This window comes from Canis lupus, chromosome 34, assembly GCF_048164855.1.
Source record: "Canis lupus baileyi chromosome 34, mCanLup2.hap1, whole genome shotgun sequence".
Taxonomy (NCBI): domain Eukaryota; kingdom Metazoa; phylum Chordata; class Mammalia; order Carnivora; family Canidae; genus Canis; species Canis lupus.
In genome coordinates this window covers 2,152,707-2,176,385 of record NC_132871.1, presented here as the reverse complement: position 1 = coordinate 2,176,385, position 23,679 = coordinate 2,152,707, and the positions used below count along the sequence as shown (strand labels likewise).

At 44.8% G+C, this 23,679-nt stretch overlaps 2 long non-coding RNA genes across 5 annotated transcripts in view; both read right to left on the bottom strand.

The window, feature by feature from the left end:
• Positions 1-3,519: 3,519 nt before the first annotated feature.
• Positions 3,520-9,248, bottom strand: LOC140624288 (uncharacterized). The gene is made up of 3 exons (XR_012023773.1): positions 9,079-9,248; positions 8,232-8,378; positions 3,520-4,285 (listed from the first exon to the last, which is right to left on the bottom strand). It is a non-coding gene; the product is annotated as an uncharacterized lncRNA (long non-coding RNA).
• Positions 9,249-11,673: 2,425 nt separating this feature from the next.
• Positions 11,674-23,679, bottom strand: part of LOC140624082 (uncharacterized) — a 55,396-nt gene continuing 43,390 nt past the window's right edge. For 3 of the 4 annotated variants that reach the window (XR_012023619.1, XR_012023618.1, XR_012023616.1), the window contains 3 exons: positions 15,656-17,622; positions 13,868-13,932; positions 11,674-11,935 (listed from right to left, as the gene is read on the bottom strand). This is a non-coding gene — a long non-coding RNA (uncharacterized lncRNA). The remainder of the gene's footprint in view (positions 11,936-13,867; positions 13,933-15,655; positions 17,623-23,679) is intronic. The other variant, XR_012023617.1, reaches the window with a different exon arrangement.

The window sequence follows — 23,679 nt, the reverse complement described above, 5'->3', positions numbered from 1 at the left end:
ATATATATGCCTTACGTGTCTACGGGGATTGGATGTTTCGCAAAGATGATGAGCCAGACATTGGCCTTCCAACAGACTGGAAACTCGGAGTAAGAGCCCAGCAAACCCACTCAAACAGAGAAGAAAAATCTATAACGTATGAATATGAGACAAAAACAGATACCTGAAGGTATTTGTGTATTTGTCATCCCCAATATAGGATTGTAAGCTCCTTAAAGGCAAAGTTATTGAAACATCCTCATTTTATTTTATTTTATTTTATTTTATTTTATTTTTATTTTATTTATTTTATTTTATTTTATTTTATTTTATTTTATTGTTATTGAAACATCTTCTACCCTCCACGTTATTTAATTCACGACCGTGTTTTCCCCATAGTCCTTGCATAATATATGTTGCTGGAACTGAATACCTGTGCTCAATAAATACAAGAATGATTAATTATCATTGATATTAGCAGAGCTACAAAAATAGACAGAGCTACAAAAAAACCCTTTCCTGGAGCTTCTAGGTGGTTCAGTCAGTTGAGAGTCTGACTCTTGATTTCGGCTCAGGTCTTGATCTCAGGGTCGTGAGATCAAGCCCTGAGTCAGGCTCCAAGCTCAGCAAGGAGTCGGCTTGAGATTCTCTCTAAAATAAATATTTATTTTTTTAAAATGCCCTTTCCCTGGCCAGGCTGTCCACACCGATTATAGGTACAGATGCACTCTAAGAGACCCAGTTCTATTGGCATAGTCTGAACTTTACACTGGAAAAGCACAGCAGGAACACCTTTCTAGAATTTTCTCTTCCATCACAAATATGGCATCCGTTGCTACAAAAGGAATTATCTCTTCACAGTATTCAGAATTCTTTCTGGCTAACCCTCCTGGATTTAGGGGGAAATAAGAAAAATGTTAATAGCATAGGAAAAAAAACCCTGGGGATTATCCTGGATCACCTCAACTTTTAAGAATGACAGAATTTTGAAGAAGAGAAAAAATAATTAGAGCCTAACTTATTTTCTTCTTTTACTCAAGGCCAGATACAAGATAGCAGGTCAGTCCCTAGCACACTCTGACACGTAACAGGAATTTTCTGAGAATATCCTTTGTGACATCAATGAGCATCTTTGTCTGAGCTCTATGGGTGAAATTTCTCTTAAGTTGCAATATTAAAAATAACAAAACGTGTATTGTGAGGAAGTCTTGAAGCTCAAAAGAGATAATATACATTAAAGTGTTTAGCACATGAGGACCCTATAAGTGGTACTATTACTGTAACTAGTAATACATTCCAAAATAACTGTTTTATTCATAGCTGTGAACACTTTAATCATATAAACCATGTGTTCATAGAAGCCACAAAGTGAAAAATCTAATATTTATCTTCAGATACTCATGGATTTCCTACTGTGTCCAAGGCTCCTCCTCTTTCCGCAGGATAATTTTATGTAATATTCATAACATGCTGCTAATACCTTATGCTCACAAAGAGAAAATAATTCAACTGGTCTTATAGCCACTGGATGATGCAGATTGACGCTTGGTCTTGACAAAGACTCAAGAGCAATGGAAGGAACTTATTAGTCGTCCTTAATGGACCAATGTTAATAGTTTATGCTGTTTATGGCTATTGTGTTTGTTTCTCATTTGGGTTTGTTTTGGGTGTTTTGTTGTTGTTGTTGTTGAGTTTTTTTGGGTTTGTTTGTTTGTTTTTGTAGTTAGAATAACATGAAGTAAGGAAACCCTTAGTGAAGGCACAAAAGCCATAGCCAAGAGTAGTCAGTACACTAACCGGGTCAACCAGGATAATATCTTACTTTAGCTGGTTACTGCCTCAGCAAATTGTGTAAAGGAGTAAATTAGGAAAAGAACTCCACAGTCCCTACCACTAATATCCAGAGTCCGAAGGATCAACACAAAATTATCAAGGCAATAAGCAGATAGTATGAAATCAAGAGAGCATGTATGTGCTAATGAAGGAATGAACAAGGTGGCAGCAACCTGGAAATTGGGCAGGTGCAGCCCTTGGTAAAGCAGCCCCTGGGGAGCAATATCATTGCTGAGTATTCATGGCTGAATCCTTTTTAATAAGTAGGGTGGTGAATACAGAGAACCAGAAAGCTACGTCTACCCGAACTACCCCTGATGCTGCTGTCAAATCGCATTCAATATGTGTCATGAATAAAAATACACTTTTTTCCATGTGTGGACAAAAATCACAAAGTCATTTAGGACAATGCAGTTAATCAGGTTCTGGAGAGCATCTGAGGCTGTAGAAATTGTGTCATTCACAAAATGTAACCCAACAGATCTATAAAAAGATGCTCGAATCACTAATCATCAGGGCAGTGCAAACCAAAGCCACATGAGATACCCCCTCACCTCACCCTGCCTGTTAGAACGGCTGTTAACAAAATTACAAAAGAAGTACTGGTGTGGACGTAGAGACAAGGGAGCCCCTGGACATTGTTGCTGGGGATGTAAACTGGTGGAGCCACTAGAAAACGGTATAGAGATGCCTCAAAACTTTAACGTTAAAACTACCAGACGATCCATCAACCTCACTTCTGGGATGTGTTTAAAGAAATAAAATCAGGACCTCGAAAAGATACCCACACTCCCACATTCACTGCGGCAGTATTCACAATAGTCAAGATTCACGCAGAAACAGCCGAAGTGTCCGTGGGCAGGTGGGTAGAGATGCTACGGTGTGTGTGTTTATATACACAATGGAATGTCAATCAGCTTCCAAGAACAAGGAAGCCTTGGCCCCTGCAGCAACATGGATCAACCCAGACGGTAAAATTAGCCAGGTGCAGAAAGGGAAATACTGCGTGACCTCCCTCAAACAGACACTCTAAAAAAGTCAAACTCGTAAAAGCAGACAGTGAAGATAATGGAGAAAATGGGGAGATGTTGGTTAAAGGATGCAAACACAGAGTTTTCCAGGATGAATACGTCCTGGAGCTCTCAGGCCCAGCACAGGGACGTCGTTTCAATACTGTATATGGGAAGTGTGCTGGGACCGTGTATCTTAAATGCTCGCACCACAAAAATAAAAATAACTATGTCAGGGGGTGGATATGTTAATTAACTTGATTGTGGTCATCATTCCACAACGTATACGTGAAATACACACAATTTTTATTTCTCAACTGTACCTCAATAAAACTGAAAATATTTTTAAACGAAATATTTCTTGGAAATCAGAAGGTTCTAATATCAGAGTTATGACGTCTAGAAAGTAGGATAAAAGGTAACAAACTCACAAGAGAGTTGTCCTTCTCTTTTATTTAAAAGGAAATACTGCACTTCTCCATCTTTGGATAGATTATCACTACTACTAAAAGCCTTATATATGAATTTTTGAAAGCAGTAATGCATCTGCATTACTTCTCTGGCTTTTAAAATCCATAATAGAAACTTAAACGCCTTAGAAAAAGAACCTTACGTATATATGTCTAGGAGTAATCCTACCTAGTAATCATGAACATACTTAGAAGCTCATAATCAGATTTTATTTAGAAACGTCGCTGTTAAAAACGTCAATACTTTGATCCCCCCAGACTCCAGTTACGCTTCTGTAGCGCTGTGGTAACAGAGCAGAATATTTTGTCTTAAGTGAGTAAGCTCCTTAAAGGTAAAGAATCATTAACATTTTCAAGTGTCAAGTTGTCATCTTGCCAAATTTTATTTACAGCTAACATTTTGACGGCAGCAAGACATAGCAGATGTATACAGGAGGCCTCGCTTCCGATTGCAAACTTTCACTAATAACGTGAACTTGAACAAACCATTGTCCTTTCCTGGTCCTCAGCTGTCTTAGTGGTAAAATGAGTTGAGTCGACTTTAGGATTAAGTGGAAAATGCTTTGAAATAAAAGCACTAGAGCCTAGAACATTCTTCTCCAACTTAACGTTGAAATAATGACACTAAGTGAAACAAAAGCGAGACAATGACACTAATTTCAGGAGAAATAGGACCGCGAGATGAGGTTCCATCTAATACACAGAGGGGGCCAATTTAGTCCGTAATCTTTATTGCTAAAGACAAATGCTGAATGGTAATTTGTTCGAGTTGCGTAGCAGGTAATTTCTTGGAACAGTGAGTTTTCCTCAGTGGAATCTTTGAATTTTTTTTCTGCATGCTGAAACCTGAAATGACCTTTCATTTCCCTAATATGTAGCTCAAAAATTGGAGGACTGGATCAAGTTTCAATGCCTCTACTATTGTCACAATGGCTAAGCCAAACTCAGACCACCAGTCTTCCATCCTCTATTTGTGGGGTTCAAGAGTTAAGTCTGTTTGAAAAATTAAACATAAGAAATACATAGTTAATATATATACATCATTGTCCAGATAACAATATCTAATTCTAAAAATAAATGTTTATGTTTTCATGGCTATGCTTCACTTCATTCACAAATAAAAAAAAAAAGAAATCAGGTAAACTTGACCTATATCATTTAGAATGATAAAATAAATGGTTAGCAGACCTTGCTTCTCAAATAAGTATTAGACTTTTTATACTTTTTTGCACAACAGGATTCTGTATCCTTTTATGGTTTGAGAGGTGATGGCCAAGCACAAAGACGTGGGAGCCATATGGGGTATGTACGTCAGGAATTTCTAATAAATGTCTACATCTATAATGTTTCTACCAAATACCTACATTAAATGGATCAACTCTGAAAGACGTGGCATTTTTCAATAAAATTCAGCTTTTGAGCAGTGATTTTTTTAATCTATCCTTCCAGTGAAAATGTTGCTATTAAATGAATATAACTGTACTTCTAATTCCTAAGTACTTTGAATTTCAGCCAAAATACAGCATGATTTTCATAATGTCATTGGATATGGTCATTGCCATTGTCTACAACTTGATTGCTACCATAATTCTTGGTGATTTTAGTAGCCAGGCAGCTCATTGACCTCTACTCTTTAAATAATTTTGATCTCTTCTCCTCTTAAGTAACACGGTGCCCTAAATGACATCTCCCTTTTACGATCTCAATAGTAAACATTACTCTCTTTTGTGCCCACCTCCTCCTCCACATTTCCTCATTCTCTCTGGTACCAGGTTTTCAGTATTTCTTCTACCCACTGGAACCTACAATCTTGCAATTTTGTTTTCACAGCTTACTCTCGCCATTCCTTACCCAGCCTTTGTGTCCGTGTAGGTGCAGGTGTCTGCAGAAAAACACAGAACCACGCTTACTGGTCTCACTTTAAAGTCAAGGGCACCAACCTTAAGTAGCCCCTTCATGCTGCCCAAGCCATCATATTGTATTTTCCTACCATATGTTTTTATTTTCCTAGTATTTTACAGCCTTTTCACTTTCCTCAAACCTTCAATGCCTCCACCCTCAGATTATGACCACCTTCTTTCCTTCTATCTTTGCATGGCCTCTCCATGTATGCCCTAGATCCCAATATCCTCTCCTACACAAGAGTATTGTTTCCAGGAGTTCTCCTCTCTTTAAGGGAGCATCACGTTTTCCCATCTGTATTGGCTCATCCCCCACTAGCACACTGACGTGCAGTTATATATTTCATCTTAGAAGTGACTTCCTGTTACCCCATATCACCTTCACTCTGCCCACCTTTAGAGCAAAACTCATCAAAAAATTATATATATATATATAATATATATATATATATATATATATATATATATATACACACACTCCCTGAAGATTTTTTCCTGTTGAATGCAATCCAGTCAAGGCTTCTATTGCATCCAGTCTTGTGAAGTCCTCAGTGATCATCTCCTCATTCTCAGACTTCCCCTTAACTTAATGTATCCATAGCATTTGAACCAGTTAATCACCCAGATTCCTTGTCTAAACCCTTTCTTCAGTTGGTCTCCATGCATTTTGTCTTGATTTCAGTCTCTCTGCTTTGCTTCTCCTTATTTCTCTGCTCTCTTAACATTGGAATGCTCAGTACTTGGACTCCTCTCAATCTTCACTCATACCCTAGGTGATAGCTTCAGTTACGATCTCCTCTATCTGCTCACTGCTCTCAATTTAATAATCAGCCCAGAGTTCTTGCCTGATCTCAAGACTCAAATATCCAACGACTTACTCAACATCCACTGAAATGTTTAATAAGCACATGCCCAAAGCTCTGGATTATTTTACTCCTAAATCTGTTTCTTTGGCAGGATTTTCCATCTCATCATCTCTATCATTCCAGTTGCTCAACTTCAAGAGTTAGAATCATCCTTGTTTCCTCTGTTTCTCACATTTCACACATCCAAGTCACCAATACATTCTGTTGGCTTTATCATCCAAATACATCCAGGAACTAACACCTTCTCATTATTTCACTATTACCACCTAGTCCAAGCCCTCACCCATCTCACTGACCTGGCTCTATTAACCTCTGAACTGCTCTCTCTTCTTCTCTACTTGACCTCTTTAAAGTTTTTCTCAATACAATAGCCGGGCAATTCATTTTATAACATAAGTTATATAATATTATTTCTCTGCTCAAAACCCTCTCATAACTTCCTACTTCATTTGGAGTGAAATCTAAAGCCTTTACGATGGCCTAGAAGTCCTACAAGATTTTGCACCATCTCTCCACTCTCCCCCTTCCAAGACCTTTGTAATACCATCTGCTACCACTCTTCCCTTTTCCCAATCAAGCCACTTGGGTCCCCCTGCTTGTTTATGGACATGCCAACTATGCCCATACTTCAGAGTCTCTGCTTTCTGTGTTGTCTCTTCAGTGAGGACTTTCCTGACCATCGTATACAAAATAACAATACAGCCTCCCCACCCCAGAAGCTCCAGCCCCCTCCCACACTCATTTCTCTTCATAGTACTAATCATTTGGCGTACAACATATTTATTTTTCTATTGTGCCATTCCTCACTAAATATAGGCTCCATGAGTGAAAGAATATTTTTTTGCTTATTTGTTCATTCACTTATTTCAAAACCTAAATAATGCCTGGGTATATAGTAGTAGCTCAATAAATATTTGTTGAGTAAAGAAACCATTTTTACATAATTCAAAACGGAATTTTGATCCAAAGGGAGTTTGTCATTATTTAAAAGCACAAAATCTCAAAGCATTAGAACTGGAAAGAACATAAGGACCACCCTCCAAAAATAAAATATTTCCATTGTCTTCTCCGGAATCCTTATGGGCAATGGGATCATGAGTCAGGACTAGGAAAATGTAAATGCTCAGTTACCCTATCCCAGCCCCAACCAAAGCAGCCCTATTTTGTTGTTGTCATTGTTTTCTATTTTAAGCTTCAACATAACGGTTTACTAAATATTTTACTAAATATTTTAAAGTTCTGAAACCTAAAAACTAGAACTTCAGATCTGGTGTAAATCTTCAGTCACAAAGAAAGATTGCATCCTGGAAAATGAAGTGAGTTAATCCAGGTCAAATCACAAGAACTTCAGAAAACCAGGGCTGGAACTCCTGGCTCCTCAATCCTGTCCTCATGTCTGCCCTCCTCCAGGCCAAGATTTCTCCATGGAGAGCTGTTCCTCAATGGGCATAATGCTTGAATGTGTTGCCCTTCCAAAAGATCCAATTATTATTTCAGATTTAATTATCACAGTCTCGGTTTCTTACAAAATTTTTTAGATTTAAAATTCAATAATTGCTCTTTCAGATTGCTGAAAATAATACACATATGTTTGAGCTTTTCATGATTTCTCATAAAAACTAACCTGTGTTCACATTGCTAAAGCAGGGCAGGAGACTGGATTGCAGTTTGCCACATTTAAGTATTTCCTTAAATAGATTATGGAATCTAAATTTTCTGCACCCTATTTCTCAATTTCTCTTCAACGCATCCATGGATAGACTCTTCAGCACACAACCCACAAAGTTAAATTGGTTTGTGATTGGAACAAATGAAAAAGAAAACGTATGACCCGTGTGTATTCCACCAAGCTGACACGATGCATGTGTTTCTCTGCCGGGTTTAGATTAACCGCTGATTTGATGCACCAACTGGCCCATTTCTCATAAATGGGTTTTCTTCTATTCAGTGTTTGGTAAGCTCCTTGTCAACAAGATAACTCCCTAGGCTGAATAAAAGCCCCCTTAGACCCTGACAGCCTTGGAGGATTATTTGCTAGGCAGTGATTTTAGGGACCTCTGACAACTTCATTTTGATATTTTCCAAGAAAAAAAATATGACTAAAACCCCTAAACACTTAAGCATTTCCAATTTTAAAGGCTTAATGCTCAGAAAAAAAAATGGGAATCCTACCAGGATTTTTGATGGCTACTTAAAAGATGGGATATCTAATCCATTCCTTCATTTATTGCAAAGAAAGCAAATTCAAGGCAGCAGTAATTCACTCGATCAAAAGAAGTTTTCAGCCCCAAGGGCTCTTTGTGGTTCTCAGGATTGGTTCTGTGCAAAAAATAAAAAAATAATAAAAAACAAAAATAGAACAAGTGCAAAGAATTATCCCAGCATGGGCTTCACCTATCATCTACATTTCCAAGATCTTATTTGTTGGTGGTTGAACCTTGAAAACCCCATAGCGGCCCCTGTTTACAGCTTGAGTTGTAGTCCATAAAATATCATTTACAACACAATAGAATGTATTGCTTCCATACTTTATACAGTCAGTAATCCTTGTGTACTTAAAATTATCTGATAGATAAATTCAGTAAAATTTATAGTATAAAATTATTATATATATAAATTATATACACTGAGACCTTAAAATCTCCCTCAGTCACTAATTAGCAGTTTGGTTTTGATGTTGGCCCCGTAGAGATCTGAAGACAAGGTGCTCAGGGTGCTTAGGGTGCTCAGGGCGCCAGCACACCAATGGGCTCCTAATCGTTTCCCCAGCAAAGGCTGTCGGTGCATCAGCCGGAGGGGCCCAGGCCGCAAGGCCTCACACTAACCCGGGCCAAGCCAAACCCCAGGGAGACACAGACTTCCCTCAAAGTCTTTTCTTCCTAAAATGAAGCTGAAAACCTCTGCTCCCCACCAGGGACTGAACCTGTGGCTGAGCGACGGCGTGGAAGTGGATGGAAGTGGATGGAGAGGACCGGAGACTCGCTGGCCCGGGGTCAAGCCTCCCAAGGGGATGACTCACCTGCGATGACTTCCACGGGACATGAGGGGGTCGTCGGGCCCCCGGGGCTGGGAGAAGCACATGCAGCCACTCCGCTAAGGCCCCGTGGCCTTCAAAGCTTCTAGCACCTTCAGGGCCGCTGGGACTCTTCCGGGAGTGTGGGCAGGCAGGTGACAGGTGAGCAGGTGACAGGTGAGCCACGGCCCCCAGTGTCCGGGCCCGCCAGCTGTGACCTCGGGTTGGCAGGTGCAGCCACATCGCGCCCCAGCCTGGCCTTGGGCCTGCGGCACATTGTCTCCCTGTCCTTCCCCTGTGTCCACAGAGGGAGAAAGTTAAGGAAGGGGGTAGGGACGGAGGGATGGACAGAGGGAGGGAGGGAGGGAAGGGAGGGAGGAGAGAGAAAGGGGGAGGGATGAGAGAGAGGAGGGAGAGAGAGGGGGAGGGAAGGACGGAGGGAGGGACAGAGGGAGGGAGAGAGGGGGAGGGGGAGGGAGAGAGGGAGGAGAGGAGAGAGAGGGGGGAGGGAGGGAGAGAGGAGTGAGAGAGAGTGGGAGGGAAGAAGGAAGGGATGGAGGGAGGGAGGGAGGGAGGGGAGGGAGGAAGGAAGGAAGGAACAGGAACAGTGGGGGAGAGAGGAGGGGGAGAGGGAGGGAGAGAGGAGGGGGGAGGGAGGAAGGAAGGAAGGAACAGAGAGGGAGAGAGGAGGGGGGAAGGAGGAGGGGAGAGAGAGGAGGGGGAGGGAGGGAGGGAGGAAGGAAGGAACGGGGGAGAGAGGAGGGGGGAGAGAGGGGGGAGAGAGGAGGGGGGAGAGAGGAGAGGGGAGGGAGGGAGGAAGGAATAGGGGGAGAGAGGAGGGGGGAGGGAGGAGGGGGGAGGGAGGGAGGAGGAGGGGGAGGAAGGGAGGAAGGAACAGGGGGAGAGAGGAGGGGGGAGAGAGGAGGGGGAAGGGAGGGAGGGAGGAAGGAAGAGAGAAAGGATGGGGGAGGGAGGGAGGGAGGAAGGAACAGAGGGGGAGAGAGGAGGGGGGAGGGAAGGAGAGAGGAGGGGGGAGGGAGGGGGAGAGAGGAGGGGGAGGGAGGAGGGGGGAGAGCGGAGGGGACGGAAGGAGGGAGGGAGGGAGGGAGGGAGGAGGGGGGGATGGAGGGGTTCATGATTTCCCGCGAGGCCCTGAGCTGAGGAGTGACCCCGAGCCCGCGCCCCTGCTCCGCCCGCACGTCCGGTGCTGAGGAACCCACCTGAGCCAGTCGCTGTCCCGCGTCCTGAAATGTCATCCCCGAAGCGGACGCTCTCGAAGCAGCTACACAAGTCAGTCTCTTGCGGGGATGGGGACGGGGACGGTCGCCGAGCAGCGGCCGGGCATCGAGGAGGCCTGGAGCACCCGCGCCCCGCTGCCCCGCACCTGCCCGCGGCCTCCACCTGCACGTCGGACCCGGGGGTCAGCTGGGCCGGGGCCTCAGGCTGCTTCCCTGGGAGCCCCCAGCGTGGCCGCGGCGCCACCGACGGGGACCAGGTCAGGCCCCAGCACCCGGCACAGAGGGACACCGCACCCCCCGGCCCCCACGGGGACCCCAGCAGCGTCCAGTGGAGAGCACCCCGACGCCCCCTCCACCAGGACGGACTGCAGCGCCGTCGCGGGTGCTCGGGTTCCCTGTCCTGCCGGGGGTGTCACTTGCCCCCCTCCCCCACCAAGGCGCTCGGGGGGGGGGGGGGCCGACTCCAGCCCACCCCCACCCCCCCACCCCCCCCGCCCCCGTCACCCAGTGTGGCCAGCTGCCTGCCCGACCCGGGAGCCAGCCCAGCGGCGGAGTTCAGTGCGGGGCAGAAAGGCCCCGGGCAGCCCCGCGGCTCGCAGGGGGCAGGTGCGCAGGGTGTTTGGGGGGTGCTGGGAGCCTGGCGCCCAGTGCCCGGAACACCCACCCCCACCCCACCCCCCGTCCCCGGGCGAAGCTCAGAGGAAATCGGCAGGGACGCCAGCACCGAGGGAGACGGACAAAGCTCCAGCCGCTGACCCTAAGGGAACTCCGACCTATGAAGTTCCTAAAGAATTAAAAACAAAGGGGCAGCTTGCTGGGCTCAGGGTGTGGAACACGCGAGCCTTGGTCTCTCCGAGTGGTGAGTTTGAGCCCCCGTATCGGAGGTAGGGATTACTTAAAATACTAAAATCTTAAAGAAAAAAAAAAAAATGAGAGAGAGAGAGAAGTACAAATGGAACTCGCGTGGGCTCCAGCAACCCCACTTCTGAGTGTGCCACCGCGGGTGTGAATCCCTGGGGCGCCGGCCGCCCGCACGCACCCTGCCCCGGGGCTCCCGGCCGAGGCAGGGAAGTGCCCCTGGGCTCCAGCAGCGGACCCTGAGACAGAGAATGTACGAGCGTTATCCGGCCTTTATAAAGGGGGGGCGTCCTGCCGGTTGGGACCCCACAAATAAAGCTGGAGGACAGCGTGCGCACTGGGTAAGCCAGGGCCAGAACTGCACGTTCCCACCCTTAGGAGACCGTGAAAGGATGGAGGTCCTAAGGGGGACAGTGGGACGGTGGTTACCAGGGCGATGGGAGGAAGCCCTGCAAGGTCGTGAGCCTCGGGGTCCCCCCTGGGCCCTGGGACTGAGCCCCCCCACCCCCCGTCCGCCGTCAGGGAACCACGTACAGCAAGCGTCCCCGTTGTCCCACTGGTGTGGGGGTGCCGGCCTCTGCCCCCGCCGCTGGGGCCTCTCCCAATCTTCCAGGTGGCCACAGTGCACCGCAGGCTTCCAGAGAACTCCCTCGACGGCGATGAGATTCCGAGGCTCAAGATGCAAACTGGTGAGGGTGCCAGGGAGTCCTAGGCAGGTGCAGGTAGCCCAGAGCTGCTGTGGCGACACGGAAGGGACCGAAGAACACCTGTTGCAACAGCGTATTAGGTACCCATTAGGTGGCAAAGGACAAATAATCCCCAAATCAGGGGCTTAATACAATAAAAAGTTTATTTCTCACTTAAAATTCGCCGGGTGAGGTGAGTCGCTGGGGCAGAGTGGAAGAGCAGCGCCTGCCTGCTCCTTGTCTGTACCAGGAAACCCCCAACGGGGGGAGGGGGGAGAGGGAAGAGCACCTCGTGGGGACGATGCACTGAGGGTAACGCTGCATGGCCCAGCCACAGCCGAAGCGCTTTTGGGGCCATGGTGCACCTGCGTGCCTTGCAGGAAGGGACCACAGGGAGGGACCGTGGGTGCCAGCTGGCGAGTCTGCCATGGGTGCCAAGGGGGGGCGGAACGCAGCACACGGTGCTCAGGGAAGGCTGAAGGGCACAGGTGACCCCCGAATGTAGAGGTAGGGGGACGGAGGGGGGGTAACCATGTCAATGGAACTGGCTTGAGAGAAGCCCAGATACTGGATTAAGCTTCGTTCTGGCCAGTCTGGGGGTGGGGGTTGTAGCTGAGATTAACACCTCAACATTGCTCCCCCCACCCCAGGAGGGGACATCCCCATTGAGAAGGCCTGAACAGAACACACACACACACACACATACACACAGACACACACGCGTGCGCGCGCACGCGCGTGCGGAGTTGCAGAGAATTTGCTCTGTGTGCAGGTCTCTAAGCCGGGACAGGAGTTTCCTCCTGCTTTGGGACCTGGGCTGGAATTGGCACCACTAGTTCTGCGGGTCCTCAGGCCTCTGGAGCCGGAGAAGAACCTACCCCAGCTTCCCTCGGTCTGCAGCTCCCTCCCTGCAGCCCCTGGGACCTGTCGCCCCCATGGTCCCTAAGCCAACTGCTCACAGTAACTCCTACACGTAGGTGGCCCGTGGGGTCTGCTCCTCTGGGGCCCAGGCTGATGGCGGAGAGCAGAACGTTGTCATTGGCCGGAGGACTGAAAGCATCCCTGGGGTGGGACAGGTGGGTCCGGGCCCCGGGACAACAGAGCAGGACCCAGGCAGAGGCAGAGAACCCGGGTACACTGTCCTGGTGGAGCCCGAAGAGGGCACGGCCAAGGCAGACAGGACCCCACGGGGGACCCCGGCGCTGACACCCCTGCCTCTACCCAAAGGAGGAAAGGATGGGCTAGAGGGCCTCCATTAGTGCAGAGTAACACGGGGTCAGCACACCACTTGGCAAACGGAAAGAAGGACGCTTCGTAAGGGCAAAGGGATTTTCTGCTTCCTACAGTTGACCCTCGGACATCTCAGGGGTTCGGTTGGCCGACACCCTCCACAGCTCAAAATCCACGTGTACCTTTTTTCTGCTTTCTTTTTCCGGTAGGCTCCACGCCCAGTGTGGAGCTGGAGTCATGACCCAACGGTGAGAGCCGCGTGCTCTACCCACTGAGCCAGCCAGGGCCTCCCAAAATCCACGTCCCACTTGAATCACCTTACTGATAACATAAACAGTCAATTAAGGCATAATTTGTATGTTGATTACATTATACGCCTTATTCGAGAGCACAGTGAGCTAGAGGAAAGAAATTACTAAGAGAATCGTAAGGAAGAGAAAATGCACTCACAGTACTGCACGCTATTTATCTAAGAAACTGCCCGTAAGCGGGCCTGTGTAGCTCCAGCCTGTGTTGTTCAAGGGTCACCCGTCGTGTTAGAGGTGAAGCGCCTGCGTCCTGTGAGCTCCCGAGGAAAGATGATGAACAGCCCCGCGGGCCTGGAGCCAGGGGGACCTGAGGTCAGCGTTACTGCAGGTTAAGGTGGTTTGCACGTGAGCTCCTAGCGTGATTATGACAAATAGTATGTGCTCAAAGGAAAACGTGGCTCCCTTCTTTTCCCTCTCAACAACAAATCAAGCAGAAAGCACACATTTGTCCGAGAACAACAGAAAAAAAACGCACCAGTTGAAGCTCTGATGCCAGAGATCTGCTTGATATTGCCAATTTTCTTTGTGAACAGTTGTGCCCTATGAAGGTAAGAGCCAACAAATTTTCAGATTCTTAAGCCAATAAACTCAACCTCCGAGTGAGCCAGCCCAGGTCCTGCTGGTATCCACTCCCTGGGTTGGAGAAATGTGCAAAAAGATAATACTGAGCCCAGTGTTCATACGGAAAAACATTATCAATTTATAATGACTTCATAATAAAAATGAGCAAGAAAATACTAATGTATTGAAATCATGGACTATTTTTTTTTCCTTCCGGGGGAGGGTGAGGAAGGGACAGAGGGAGAGAGAGAATCCTAAGCTGAGTCTGCCCTGTGTGTAGGGCTCCGGTCCCCACTCGGGCTGGATCCCTTAACCCCGAGATCATGACCCTGAGCTGAAACCAAGAGTCAGACACTAGCCTATGAGCCCCCCAGGAGCACCAACTATTCACTTTTTAATGAAGTGTTTGTCTCTTAACAAAAACTTTGATTTCACAATTAGATACATAATATTCATGCCTTGTGATCCCCACAGGAAACAATGTTTTTTAAATAAGGCAATATATTGAGGACAATGTATCTGGGGCACCTGGGTGGCTCAGTCAGCTAAGCCTCCGCCTGCGGCTCAGGGCAAGCAGGGCTCCCTGCTCAGCGGGGAGTCGGCTTCCTCCTCTGCCCCTCCCTCTGCTCCTGCGCTCTCTCTCTCTCTCTCTCTCTCTCTCTCAAGTAAATACATAAAGTATTTTTTTTAAAAAAAGAAAATCTATTTAAGTCATGACAGGCTGAAAGAAAACTCCATACAGTGAAATCGGAAGGAAAAAAAACAAACCTTATTTGGTAGTTTAAGACCCAAATAAGCAAGGCTTATTTCCTGAAAATAAATAAAAGGTAAATTAAAGCTTTTAAATAGTGATTTTTTGGGGGCAGCCCGGGTGGCTCAGCGGTTTAGCGCCGCCTTCAGCCCAGGGCTTGATCCTGGAGACCCAGGATCGAGTCCTGCGTCGGGCTCCCTGTATGGAGCCTGCTTCTCCCTCTTCCTGTGTCTCTGCCTCTCTCTCTCTCTCATAAATAAATTTCAAAAAAAAAAACTTTAAAAATAAATAGTGATTTTTTTTTGCATGATTAAGAAACTAATTCACTTTGTGTTACTATCATGTCTCCTCCTCAGTTACCTTTATTCTGCTTGATAAAGAGGAGACGTATAGCTTAATTCAAAGCTTCCAACCCATAGAGCAGCGCTTCTCGACATTAGCTGCATGTTTAGAACTGTCAGGGGAGCTTTTTTTTTAAGTTTTTATTTACATCCTGGTTCGTGCAATATCGGTTTCAGGGATAGAATTCAGTGATTCATCACTTAACATACAACACCCAGTGCTCATCACAGGTGCCCCCCTTAATGCCCGTCACCCACCTAGCCCCTCCCCCCACCTCCTCTCTGGCAGCCCTCGGTTTGTTCTCTCTAGGTAAGAGTGAGTCTCTTATACTCTGCATCCCTCTCCTTTTTTTCTTTCCCCTCTGTTCATCTGTTTTTCTTGAATTCCACATACGAGTGAAATCATATGGTATTTGTCTTTCTCTGATTTCACTCAGCATAATACCCTCTAGGCCCATCTACGCCACTGCAAATGGCAAGATTTCACTTCTTGATGGCTGAGAAATATCCCACTGTGTATATATCCCACATCTTTTTTCTCCATTTATCAGTCGATGGACATTTGGGCTCTTTCCATAATTGGAAGGCCGCTTTTAAATAATACTCATACCTGGGGCACCCAGGGGGCTCAGTGGTTGAGCATCTGCCTTGGGCTCAGGTCATGACCCCAAGATCCTGGGATTGAGTCCCGCGTTGGGCTCCCCACAGGGAGCCTGCTTCTCGCTCTGCCTGTGTCTCTGCCTCTCTCTCTCTCTCTCTCTCTCTCTGTCTCTCATGGGTAAATAAAATTTAAAAATAATAATAACAACACTCATATCTAGGCTTCACCTCAGATCCATTGCAAAAGAACACTTGAGAATGAACTCTACTCAAGAATTATTTATCAAATTTCCCCAGATGGTGGAGAAATTTGTAACTGTCCTCAGTTTGTTTTCACACTTAACCTCCATGTTACCTGTGCCTTGGGTATCATTCACCTGGACTGCCACAGTACCTGCCGAAAGTGTCCCCTCGCCATCTTCCTTGCCATTCCCAAATCAAGTGTCCTGAAAGGGCACTTAGGAAACTTGAATGTGCATACAAATCATGAGATAGAGGCTCTATTCAGTAAACCTTGGGTGAGGCTTCAGATTGTATTTTTCTTCCAAATTCCCAGATGACGGTCACTGCTGACCCACAAACCACACTTAGAGGATCAGATCCTAATTGCTATTGCATCAATAAACAAATTGATTAACAGTTAAAATGCGTTTTTCATTTTCCACCTCGTATAAACGTAATAACAGAGAAAAGTAAACATACATTCTTGCAAATGTAGAGAGTTACATTCACCCCAAATATATACACATACATATGCATATATGCAAATTAGTGTAGTAAAGTGTTAAATATTTCAATTACTGATCATTCTCTGGAACTTTTACTCTGATCTTTTTTTTTTTTTTTCAGATTTCTGTCCACGTCTCTAAGCTCTTTCTTTGTTTTCCTTCACTTTGAACGATAAAATTATCTTCAACAAATTAACAGATAAAAATATATTGACAGCCGTACTGCAGATTAAGACTTCCAGAATCATAAAGAAAACTGCTAGTACTGCTTCCTGATTCTGGAGGTTTTTTTCTCTTTCTTTTCTTTTTCTTATGTCACCTAATTAATTTGTCATTTTACATTTAAAAAGTGGACTCTTTCTCCTGCTGTTTGATGATTATCCATGCTGGTTAATATGTTTAAGTAAAGACACAGATTCTTTGAAGGCTTGAAGCTCTAGGACAGTTCATAGGACACGTCTGACGTCAGCGGACTCTGACCTCCCACAGTCAGGCACTCGAAATAAATTTCTCCCCTGAGCAACTTTAGGTCATATAAACTAAATATGTCAAAGGTTGGCAAGTACCCTTCATGGTGGGTAAGAGAAAATAGAAAGAAATAGAATTGGAGGATTAGAGAAATACACTGTGACAAACTTGATTCCATATTCTCCCTACCCATCTGTTATTGCATTTTTAAAAATATCTTCTCATTATGATCACCTAGAAATTAACCATACTGTGTGGGAACTAATACATACCTGGTATTGCTATACTTATGTTAAGTATAAATAACAGCAAACATACAGACTGGAAAAATGTTTTCCAGGAACTGTTGACAAATATTACTTAACCTTGGCGTACTTATATATTTCCTGCCCCGTGGTTACCCAAAACCCATAAGAAGAAAACACTCCTCACTGAAGCCTTTGGACTCAGACTGGGACTAAATCTGCTCTCCTGGGGTCTCCAGTTGCAGATCCTGAGACCTCCCGGCCTCCGTGCTCACCTGAGGCAATTCCTTATAATACATCTCTTCATGATATACGTAATTTAAAGACGTGGATACCTCTTATCTGTTGCTCTGAGGAATCCTGACTAATACACTGAGATTTGAAAGATGAAAACAGGGGCACATGGGGGGCTCGGTCGGTTAAGTGTCTGCCTTCTGCTCCAGTCGTGCCCCAGGTCCTGGGATGGAGCCCCGTGTCCGGCTCCCTGTTCAGCAGTGAGTCTGTCTCTCTTTCTCTCTCTCTCAAATAAATAAAATCTTTAAAAAAAAAAAAAAAAAAGATGAAAACATTCTAGAGATCCTTAAACAACACATTCTAGAGATCCTTAAACAACACTATGCTTATAGTCACAACGGTGTACTATACACTTAAAAAGTCAGTGAGAGGGCCGGTCCCATATGATGAGGGTTTTTATCATGAAGAAAAAGCGGGGAGGAGATTTCCTTTGTTGAGCCCAGTATATTTTGAATGCCAGAGTCACTGAGATAAGGGCACACGCGGCCAAGGTTTGCATACTGGATACGGAAGTTTTGATGTTTCTAACGTCTCTCACTACCTGTCAGTGTTTAAATTATATTTAACTGTGGGTCTCATCACTAGAAAATAAGGAGCTTCAGATAACCATTAAGATGTTGAAGGTGGAATGTTCTTTACGTGGATCGCAACTCCTAAATTATAGAGAGCGTCTTCATAAGCAGACAGCCACCCTCCCTCTTTAGTCGTCAGTGGCTTATCCCGAGTGAACATCAGGAGAGCTGCAGTTTTAATATTTAAACTCATCACCAGAATCACAAACACATCACAAGCTATTACACCTGTGAAACCTTGAAAGTGTAACCTGAGAGTCTTTCCAGCCCAAAATGAATTATAAAAAGTGAAGTAGATTACAAATACGTCCCCAGCCTGAGGTTAGAGAGCTCATGAATCACTCCACCGAAAGAGCCCCCGAGCCCTAAATATCATTGTAAACCTCATATACTCTGTTGTTATGCATAGAACTATTTATAATATCAAAATAATACGGTATTTGGGATTTTCCCCGTAGTCCCGGTATTCATAATGGTTATAGTTTGCTTCTCAAACGACCCTTGAGAAAAAACACACATTAACATGATCGTAATGAAGTCACTGGAGGACTGCCGTTGCTTAGGAACATCACAGATTTCTAGCCTGGATTGAGGATTTATTATCATCTGAGCCATTGAAATCAGCAATTGGGTGCTTTTCCTTTGATTAGACGCTATTTATCAACGTGGCATCGCTAATACTTCCCAGTTAAGCTGATGGATGAAATCAATTCTATGTTGCATTACTCATCGTGTGTTATTTAATTTGGAAATAAAACTGTACCCTTACACATCTAAAAATACAAACTGTAGAAATGGAAGCACTGCATAATAAGCGGTCTTACGGTGGTAAATATTTTTACTGTTTTCTAAGCTTTACTCATTTTCATGCTTTTAGTTCTCCTTGTCACCTCACCTGTTTATCAAAGACAACGCAGAACTGATACATTTCTCAAAGGCTCTCGATGCACAAGCACTCACTCAAAGGGCCATTTCTGATCACTAACATACTGTGAGCCAGGGGATTTATGTTGACAACGGCCAAAATAAATGGCTCCGGTTTCAGGTTTTCATGAAAAAGACAAGCCTCCAAACTCGGAATTTTATTATATATAGCACTAATTTTTTTTTAATATTTATTTATTTATTCACAAGAGACACACAGTGAGAGGCAGAGACACAGGCAGAGGAAGAAGCAGGCTCCCTGCAGGGAGCCCAATGCAGGACTCGATCCCGGGACCCCAGGGTCACTCCCTGGGCCGAAGGCAGGTGCTCAACCGCTGAGCCACCCCGGTGCCCCAATGTACAGCACTAATTCTTAAAATGACATCTTAATGTAGAAGATGTAGAAACCACTCCAACCATCTGCTTTGTCAGCTAACCTTACAATTGTGTGCCAACTCGTTTTTCTCAGATTAGCTCTATAAATTAGGCAGTTTGGGAAAAATACAACTCATCTTCTGTTCCCTTTAAAACCTATCCATTGATGCAGAACACAGAATGTGTCACTAGAGTCTGATTGCTCCCACTTTCTCCTTTGTGTTCTATGCATCATTGTTGGGTTAAAGGGGCAGTGGGAAAACAGAGGGAGTGGAGAACTGTTGGCCATATAACAAAGTCAAATGCTGAGAAAACAAAGGAGATTAATGTACCCTGTTTCAGTTTAAATACCAGAGTAATTATTGGAATAAGATAAAGAACAATTTGCCACATTGCTTGGAAATTTGTTTATGAGGCATATCAAATACAACTCTAGCGCAAGCCTAAGAATAATGGTTTTCACATAATCATAGTTAAAAAGTCTTCTGAAATTCAAGAAACTACATCAGATCATTCTGACACAAAATGATTCATTCTTATCTCAGGAGAATCTAATTTCATAAACAGCTCTTTCACTCATTTGATCAGCAATCAACAGACACTCACTGAGCTCCTGACTAGACACTATTCTAAATGCTAATAATGAGGGTGGGAACAATACAGACAAAATCCCCGCCCTCTGAGAGCTTTCTTTTAGTAAGAAAGGCCTGAAACTAATATTGCACTGTATGTTAGCTAGCCGGAATTTAAATAAAAACTCAAAAAAAAAAAAAAAAAAGAAAAAAAAAGCAGTCAAAAAGGAAATAGATAACAGTCTCAGGCAGTGATAAATTTTTCAAAGAAAAATAAAACAGAAATAGAATAGAGAACTATGTTCAAAAGCTTTTATTTTTAGAGTTAACAAGAAAAGCTTTTGGGGATCCCCAGGTGGCTCAGCGGTTTAGCGCTGCCTTCAGCCCAGGGCATGATCCTGGAGTCTCAGGATCGAGTCCCACATCGGGCTCCCTGCATGGAGCCTGCCTCTCCTTCTGCCTGTGTCTCTGCCTCTCTGTCTCTCTGTGTTTCTCATGAATAAATAAAATATTAAAAAAAAAAAAAAAAAGCTTTCTAAAGAAATAACATTTGGGCAGAGACCTGAAGGAAAGTAAGGAAGTAAGCCTCATGACTACCTGGTGGAAACACAATCCAGGGAGTGGGAGCTGAAAGTGCAAAGGCCCTGCGGTGGGAGTGTGCCGGGCATGTCCAAAAACAGGAAGGAGAGCAATACTAGTATAAAGAGTCAAGAGGAAGAGCAGCGAACAGATCAAAGAGGTAGCCAAGAGCTGCCATAAACTCTATCAATTATAAGAGTTATAATCCAACAATTGAGGTAAGGGAACCCTGGGGAAGAAGTGATGCAGGTGAAGGATTCCTGTTTGAGGCACCAGGTATCTATTGGAGGTTAACATGGAGATTTTGAAAGAAGACAGTTTGATAAGTGAGTCTAGAACTCCTAGGAAAGCCTGGAGATGTAAGGTTGAGTTAGTGCGTTGACGGAAATCAAAGTCCGGGGACTGGATAAGAGGACCTGGAGAATGGGTATAACTTGAGAAGGAATGAGGAGCAACAGAGAAGTTAGGGAAAGGATATAAAAGCAAGGGAGAGTGGGAAGGGTACGGCCAATGAGGGTAAAACCAAATGAGAACGGTACCCTCAGCCCAAGGAAGAGAGGGTTCAAGTTGTTGCCAAATACTGCTCCTAACGTCAGGTAGGATGAGAACCAAGATCTGGCCATTGATTTGGGCAGTTTGCAAGTTATTAATGACCTTTGCAAAAGGGACCAATAGAGGAAGAGAGATAATGAAAGTCTTATTGGAGTGCGTTCAGGAGAAACTTGAGGTCAAGTCATAGAAAGAAGTGATAGAGAGAGCCCTTCCTAAAAGGGTTAAGAAACATGGAGACAACCAATGGGTTAAGATAAAGAAGATAAGAAAACTCAGAGTGGTACCTGGAGGGGAGGGGAACGTGAGGTCAGGGAGGGTTATTTTATTTTAAAGATGTCAAATCTGTGAGTGATCGTTGGTAAAGGTCCAGCAGGGAAAAGGAAATCGCTAATAAGGAAGCAAGGTGGGTAATGATAGAGTCAAAATCTTGCAAGGGGGTGGGATCCAGGAATACTGGTGGAAGTGCTGTCACAAATAAAAGTAGAGCGAGTGGGCCAAGTGATGTAACGAGTGATGGGCAGGGTATGTGGTTGCAGATACAGGAAGGTACCACCTCCTCCTAGTTCCTGGGTGCTCGCATATCTATGAACCCTCGCCAGCTGCTAATCAGTTAAGTCTGCCTGTTTACTCCAGGTGAATCAACCTGAGGGAGGGGTTCGATTCAGCCCTCTGTGGCCAATTGGTTATTTCTGTTCTGTGGCTACGAGCTCCATCCCATGTGAGAGAGATGCCCTTTGGCAAAAGCAAACCAGAGCTCTTATGATGGAATCTCCTAAAAGAAGCAAATAGGTGTGTGAGTCTCCATCTCCATGTACCTCCATCTTTGGGTAATGATAGCGTGCTTCTTTTTTTTTTTTTTTTTTTAAGCTTAACCACATCTACTCCCCCAAATCAGAGAAAATCTTGTATGGCCAACACTATATTAGAAGTTTCTTCCTCGGTGATAAATGAGGTTTACAAATAGGTCAACGGTCTCCCCACCTCCCCCCACTCAGACTAGATGTGTAGGAGACGGAAGCAGAAAGCAGGGTTAAGGAGCAGCAGAGACGTATGGGAAGGAAGGATTCTAAACCCCGGTTTCCAAGTGAGCAGCCAACAACCACTTCACTATCTGCTCCTCAGACCAGGTCTCTGACCCCATGCCTGAGTCCTGATCCAGCTGGTCTGGTAACAGAGGACATGGACCCCCCTCCTAGTTCCTTCGGCCCCCTTTGCCAGGCAGTACCCACCCCCCGCAACCCCAATCCACACCATGAAATTCCACAAGAGGAAACGATTGTCTAGAAACATTAATCCTAAGTCTGATTTCAACATTGAATATTGATCGTGACCTACATGAATCAAAATGTTTTCTACCTTCATGCCTCAAGCAGCCCCTCGGCCTTTGATCATTGGAACTACTAAGTCTCCTGTCTTTATTCTTCTACTCCTTTCTAACTTCATTCCCCATTTCCTATGCCCAGTTTGTCTCGGACAATGACCAGCATTTCTGTTGAAAATAAATAGGTCGAGGTCTTTTATGACTACTTCCCTTCTCACTGTTTTCCCTTCTCCGGTACTGAATACCTGTTGAGCTGCCTAAACCTGTCATGGCGCTTCATCACCCTTTGCCTCTTCAAAAGATGCCCTTTCTCCCTGGTATGGCATCCCCTAATCTCTGCATACATCCAAATAAAACTCAAGTCTCAGATCTTCTGGGACCCCATCTCCAAATATCTTGACCTGTGTGGTTCTCAAACTTGGCTGACATTAGAATCACTTGGAAACTCTAAAAATAAAACTGAGGCCTGGGAGCCACCCTCAGAGATTCTGACTTAGTTGGATGGGGATGCCACCTGGGCGTAGGGATTTTCAGCACCTCCCCGGGCGATTCTGATGTACAGCTGAAGTTGAGAATCCCACCGTAGATGACATATGCCCTCCTGCTGCAACTGCAGATCCTGTCACAGATTCTTATCAGAACTTCTCACCCTGTACAGTTGGTTGTCTGTGGACCATACTTTATTAGGCTTTGCATCTCCAGTGCCTGCCTCAAAAAATAGAAGAATATTCAATATACAGGTTTTGAGCAAATGAAGGAATAAAATTATGTCTATATATGAATGTTGTGACTGCTTAATGAGGTAAGAGAACCTGAAGTATCTTGGGGGAAAGAAAATCACATAAATGGAGAATAAGGGAAATAGTATAGCTGGAAGTGGTTGCATGATGTGAGAGCCATGTTTGGAGCTACTTAGAATGATCCCTGAGCTACACCAAAAAGGAAAAAAAAAAAAAAAGAAAGAAAGAAAAAACAGCAGGTCTTTCACAAAAGTTACAAAATGAAATAACTGACAATCACACTTTTCCCCCGGTGTCCTCAAAGTGTCAACAGAAACGAGTCTCTAGAATTGCTCTGGTACCTGCCGTTTCATAACAGATGATTAGATAACATGTCAGCACTTTTTTTTAAAAGCAAGCTCTGAGCCCAACATGGGGCTTTAACTCACAACCCTAAATCAAGAGTTGCATGCTCTCCCCGCTGAGCCAGCCAGGCACCCCGACATGTCAGTGCTTTTAAACTAACCTACCTATGATTTGATCCCAAATCATAAGTTGTTTTTAAGTTGGTGGAATCTAATGCCCTTTATATAAAGTTGTTTTTAAGTTGGTGGAATCTAATGCCCTTTATATTACTAAGGCATCTGGATTCACCTCAGTTTATTATCCATACTCTATCTTATTT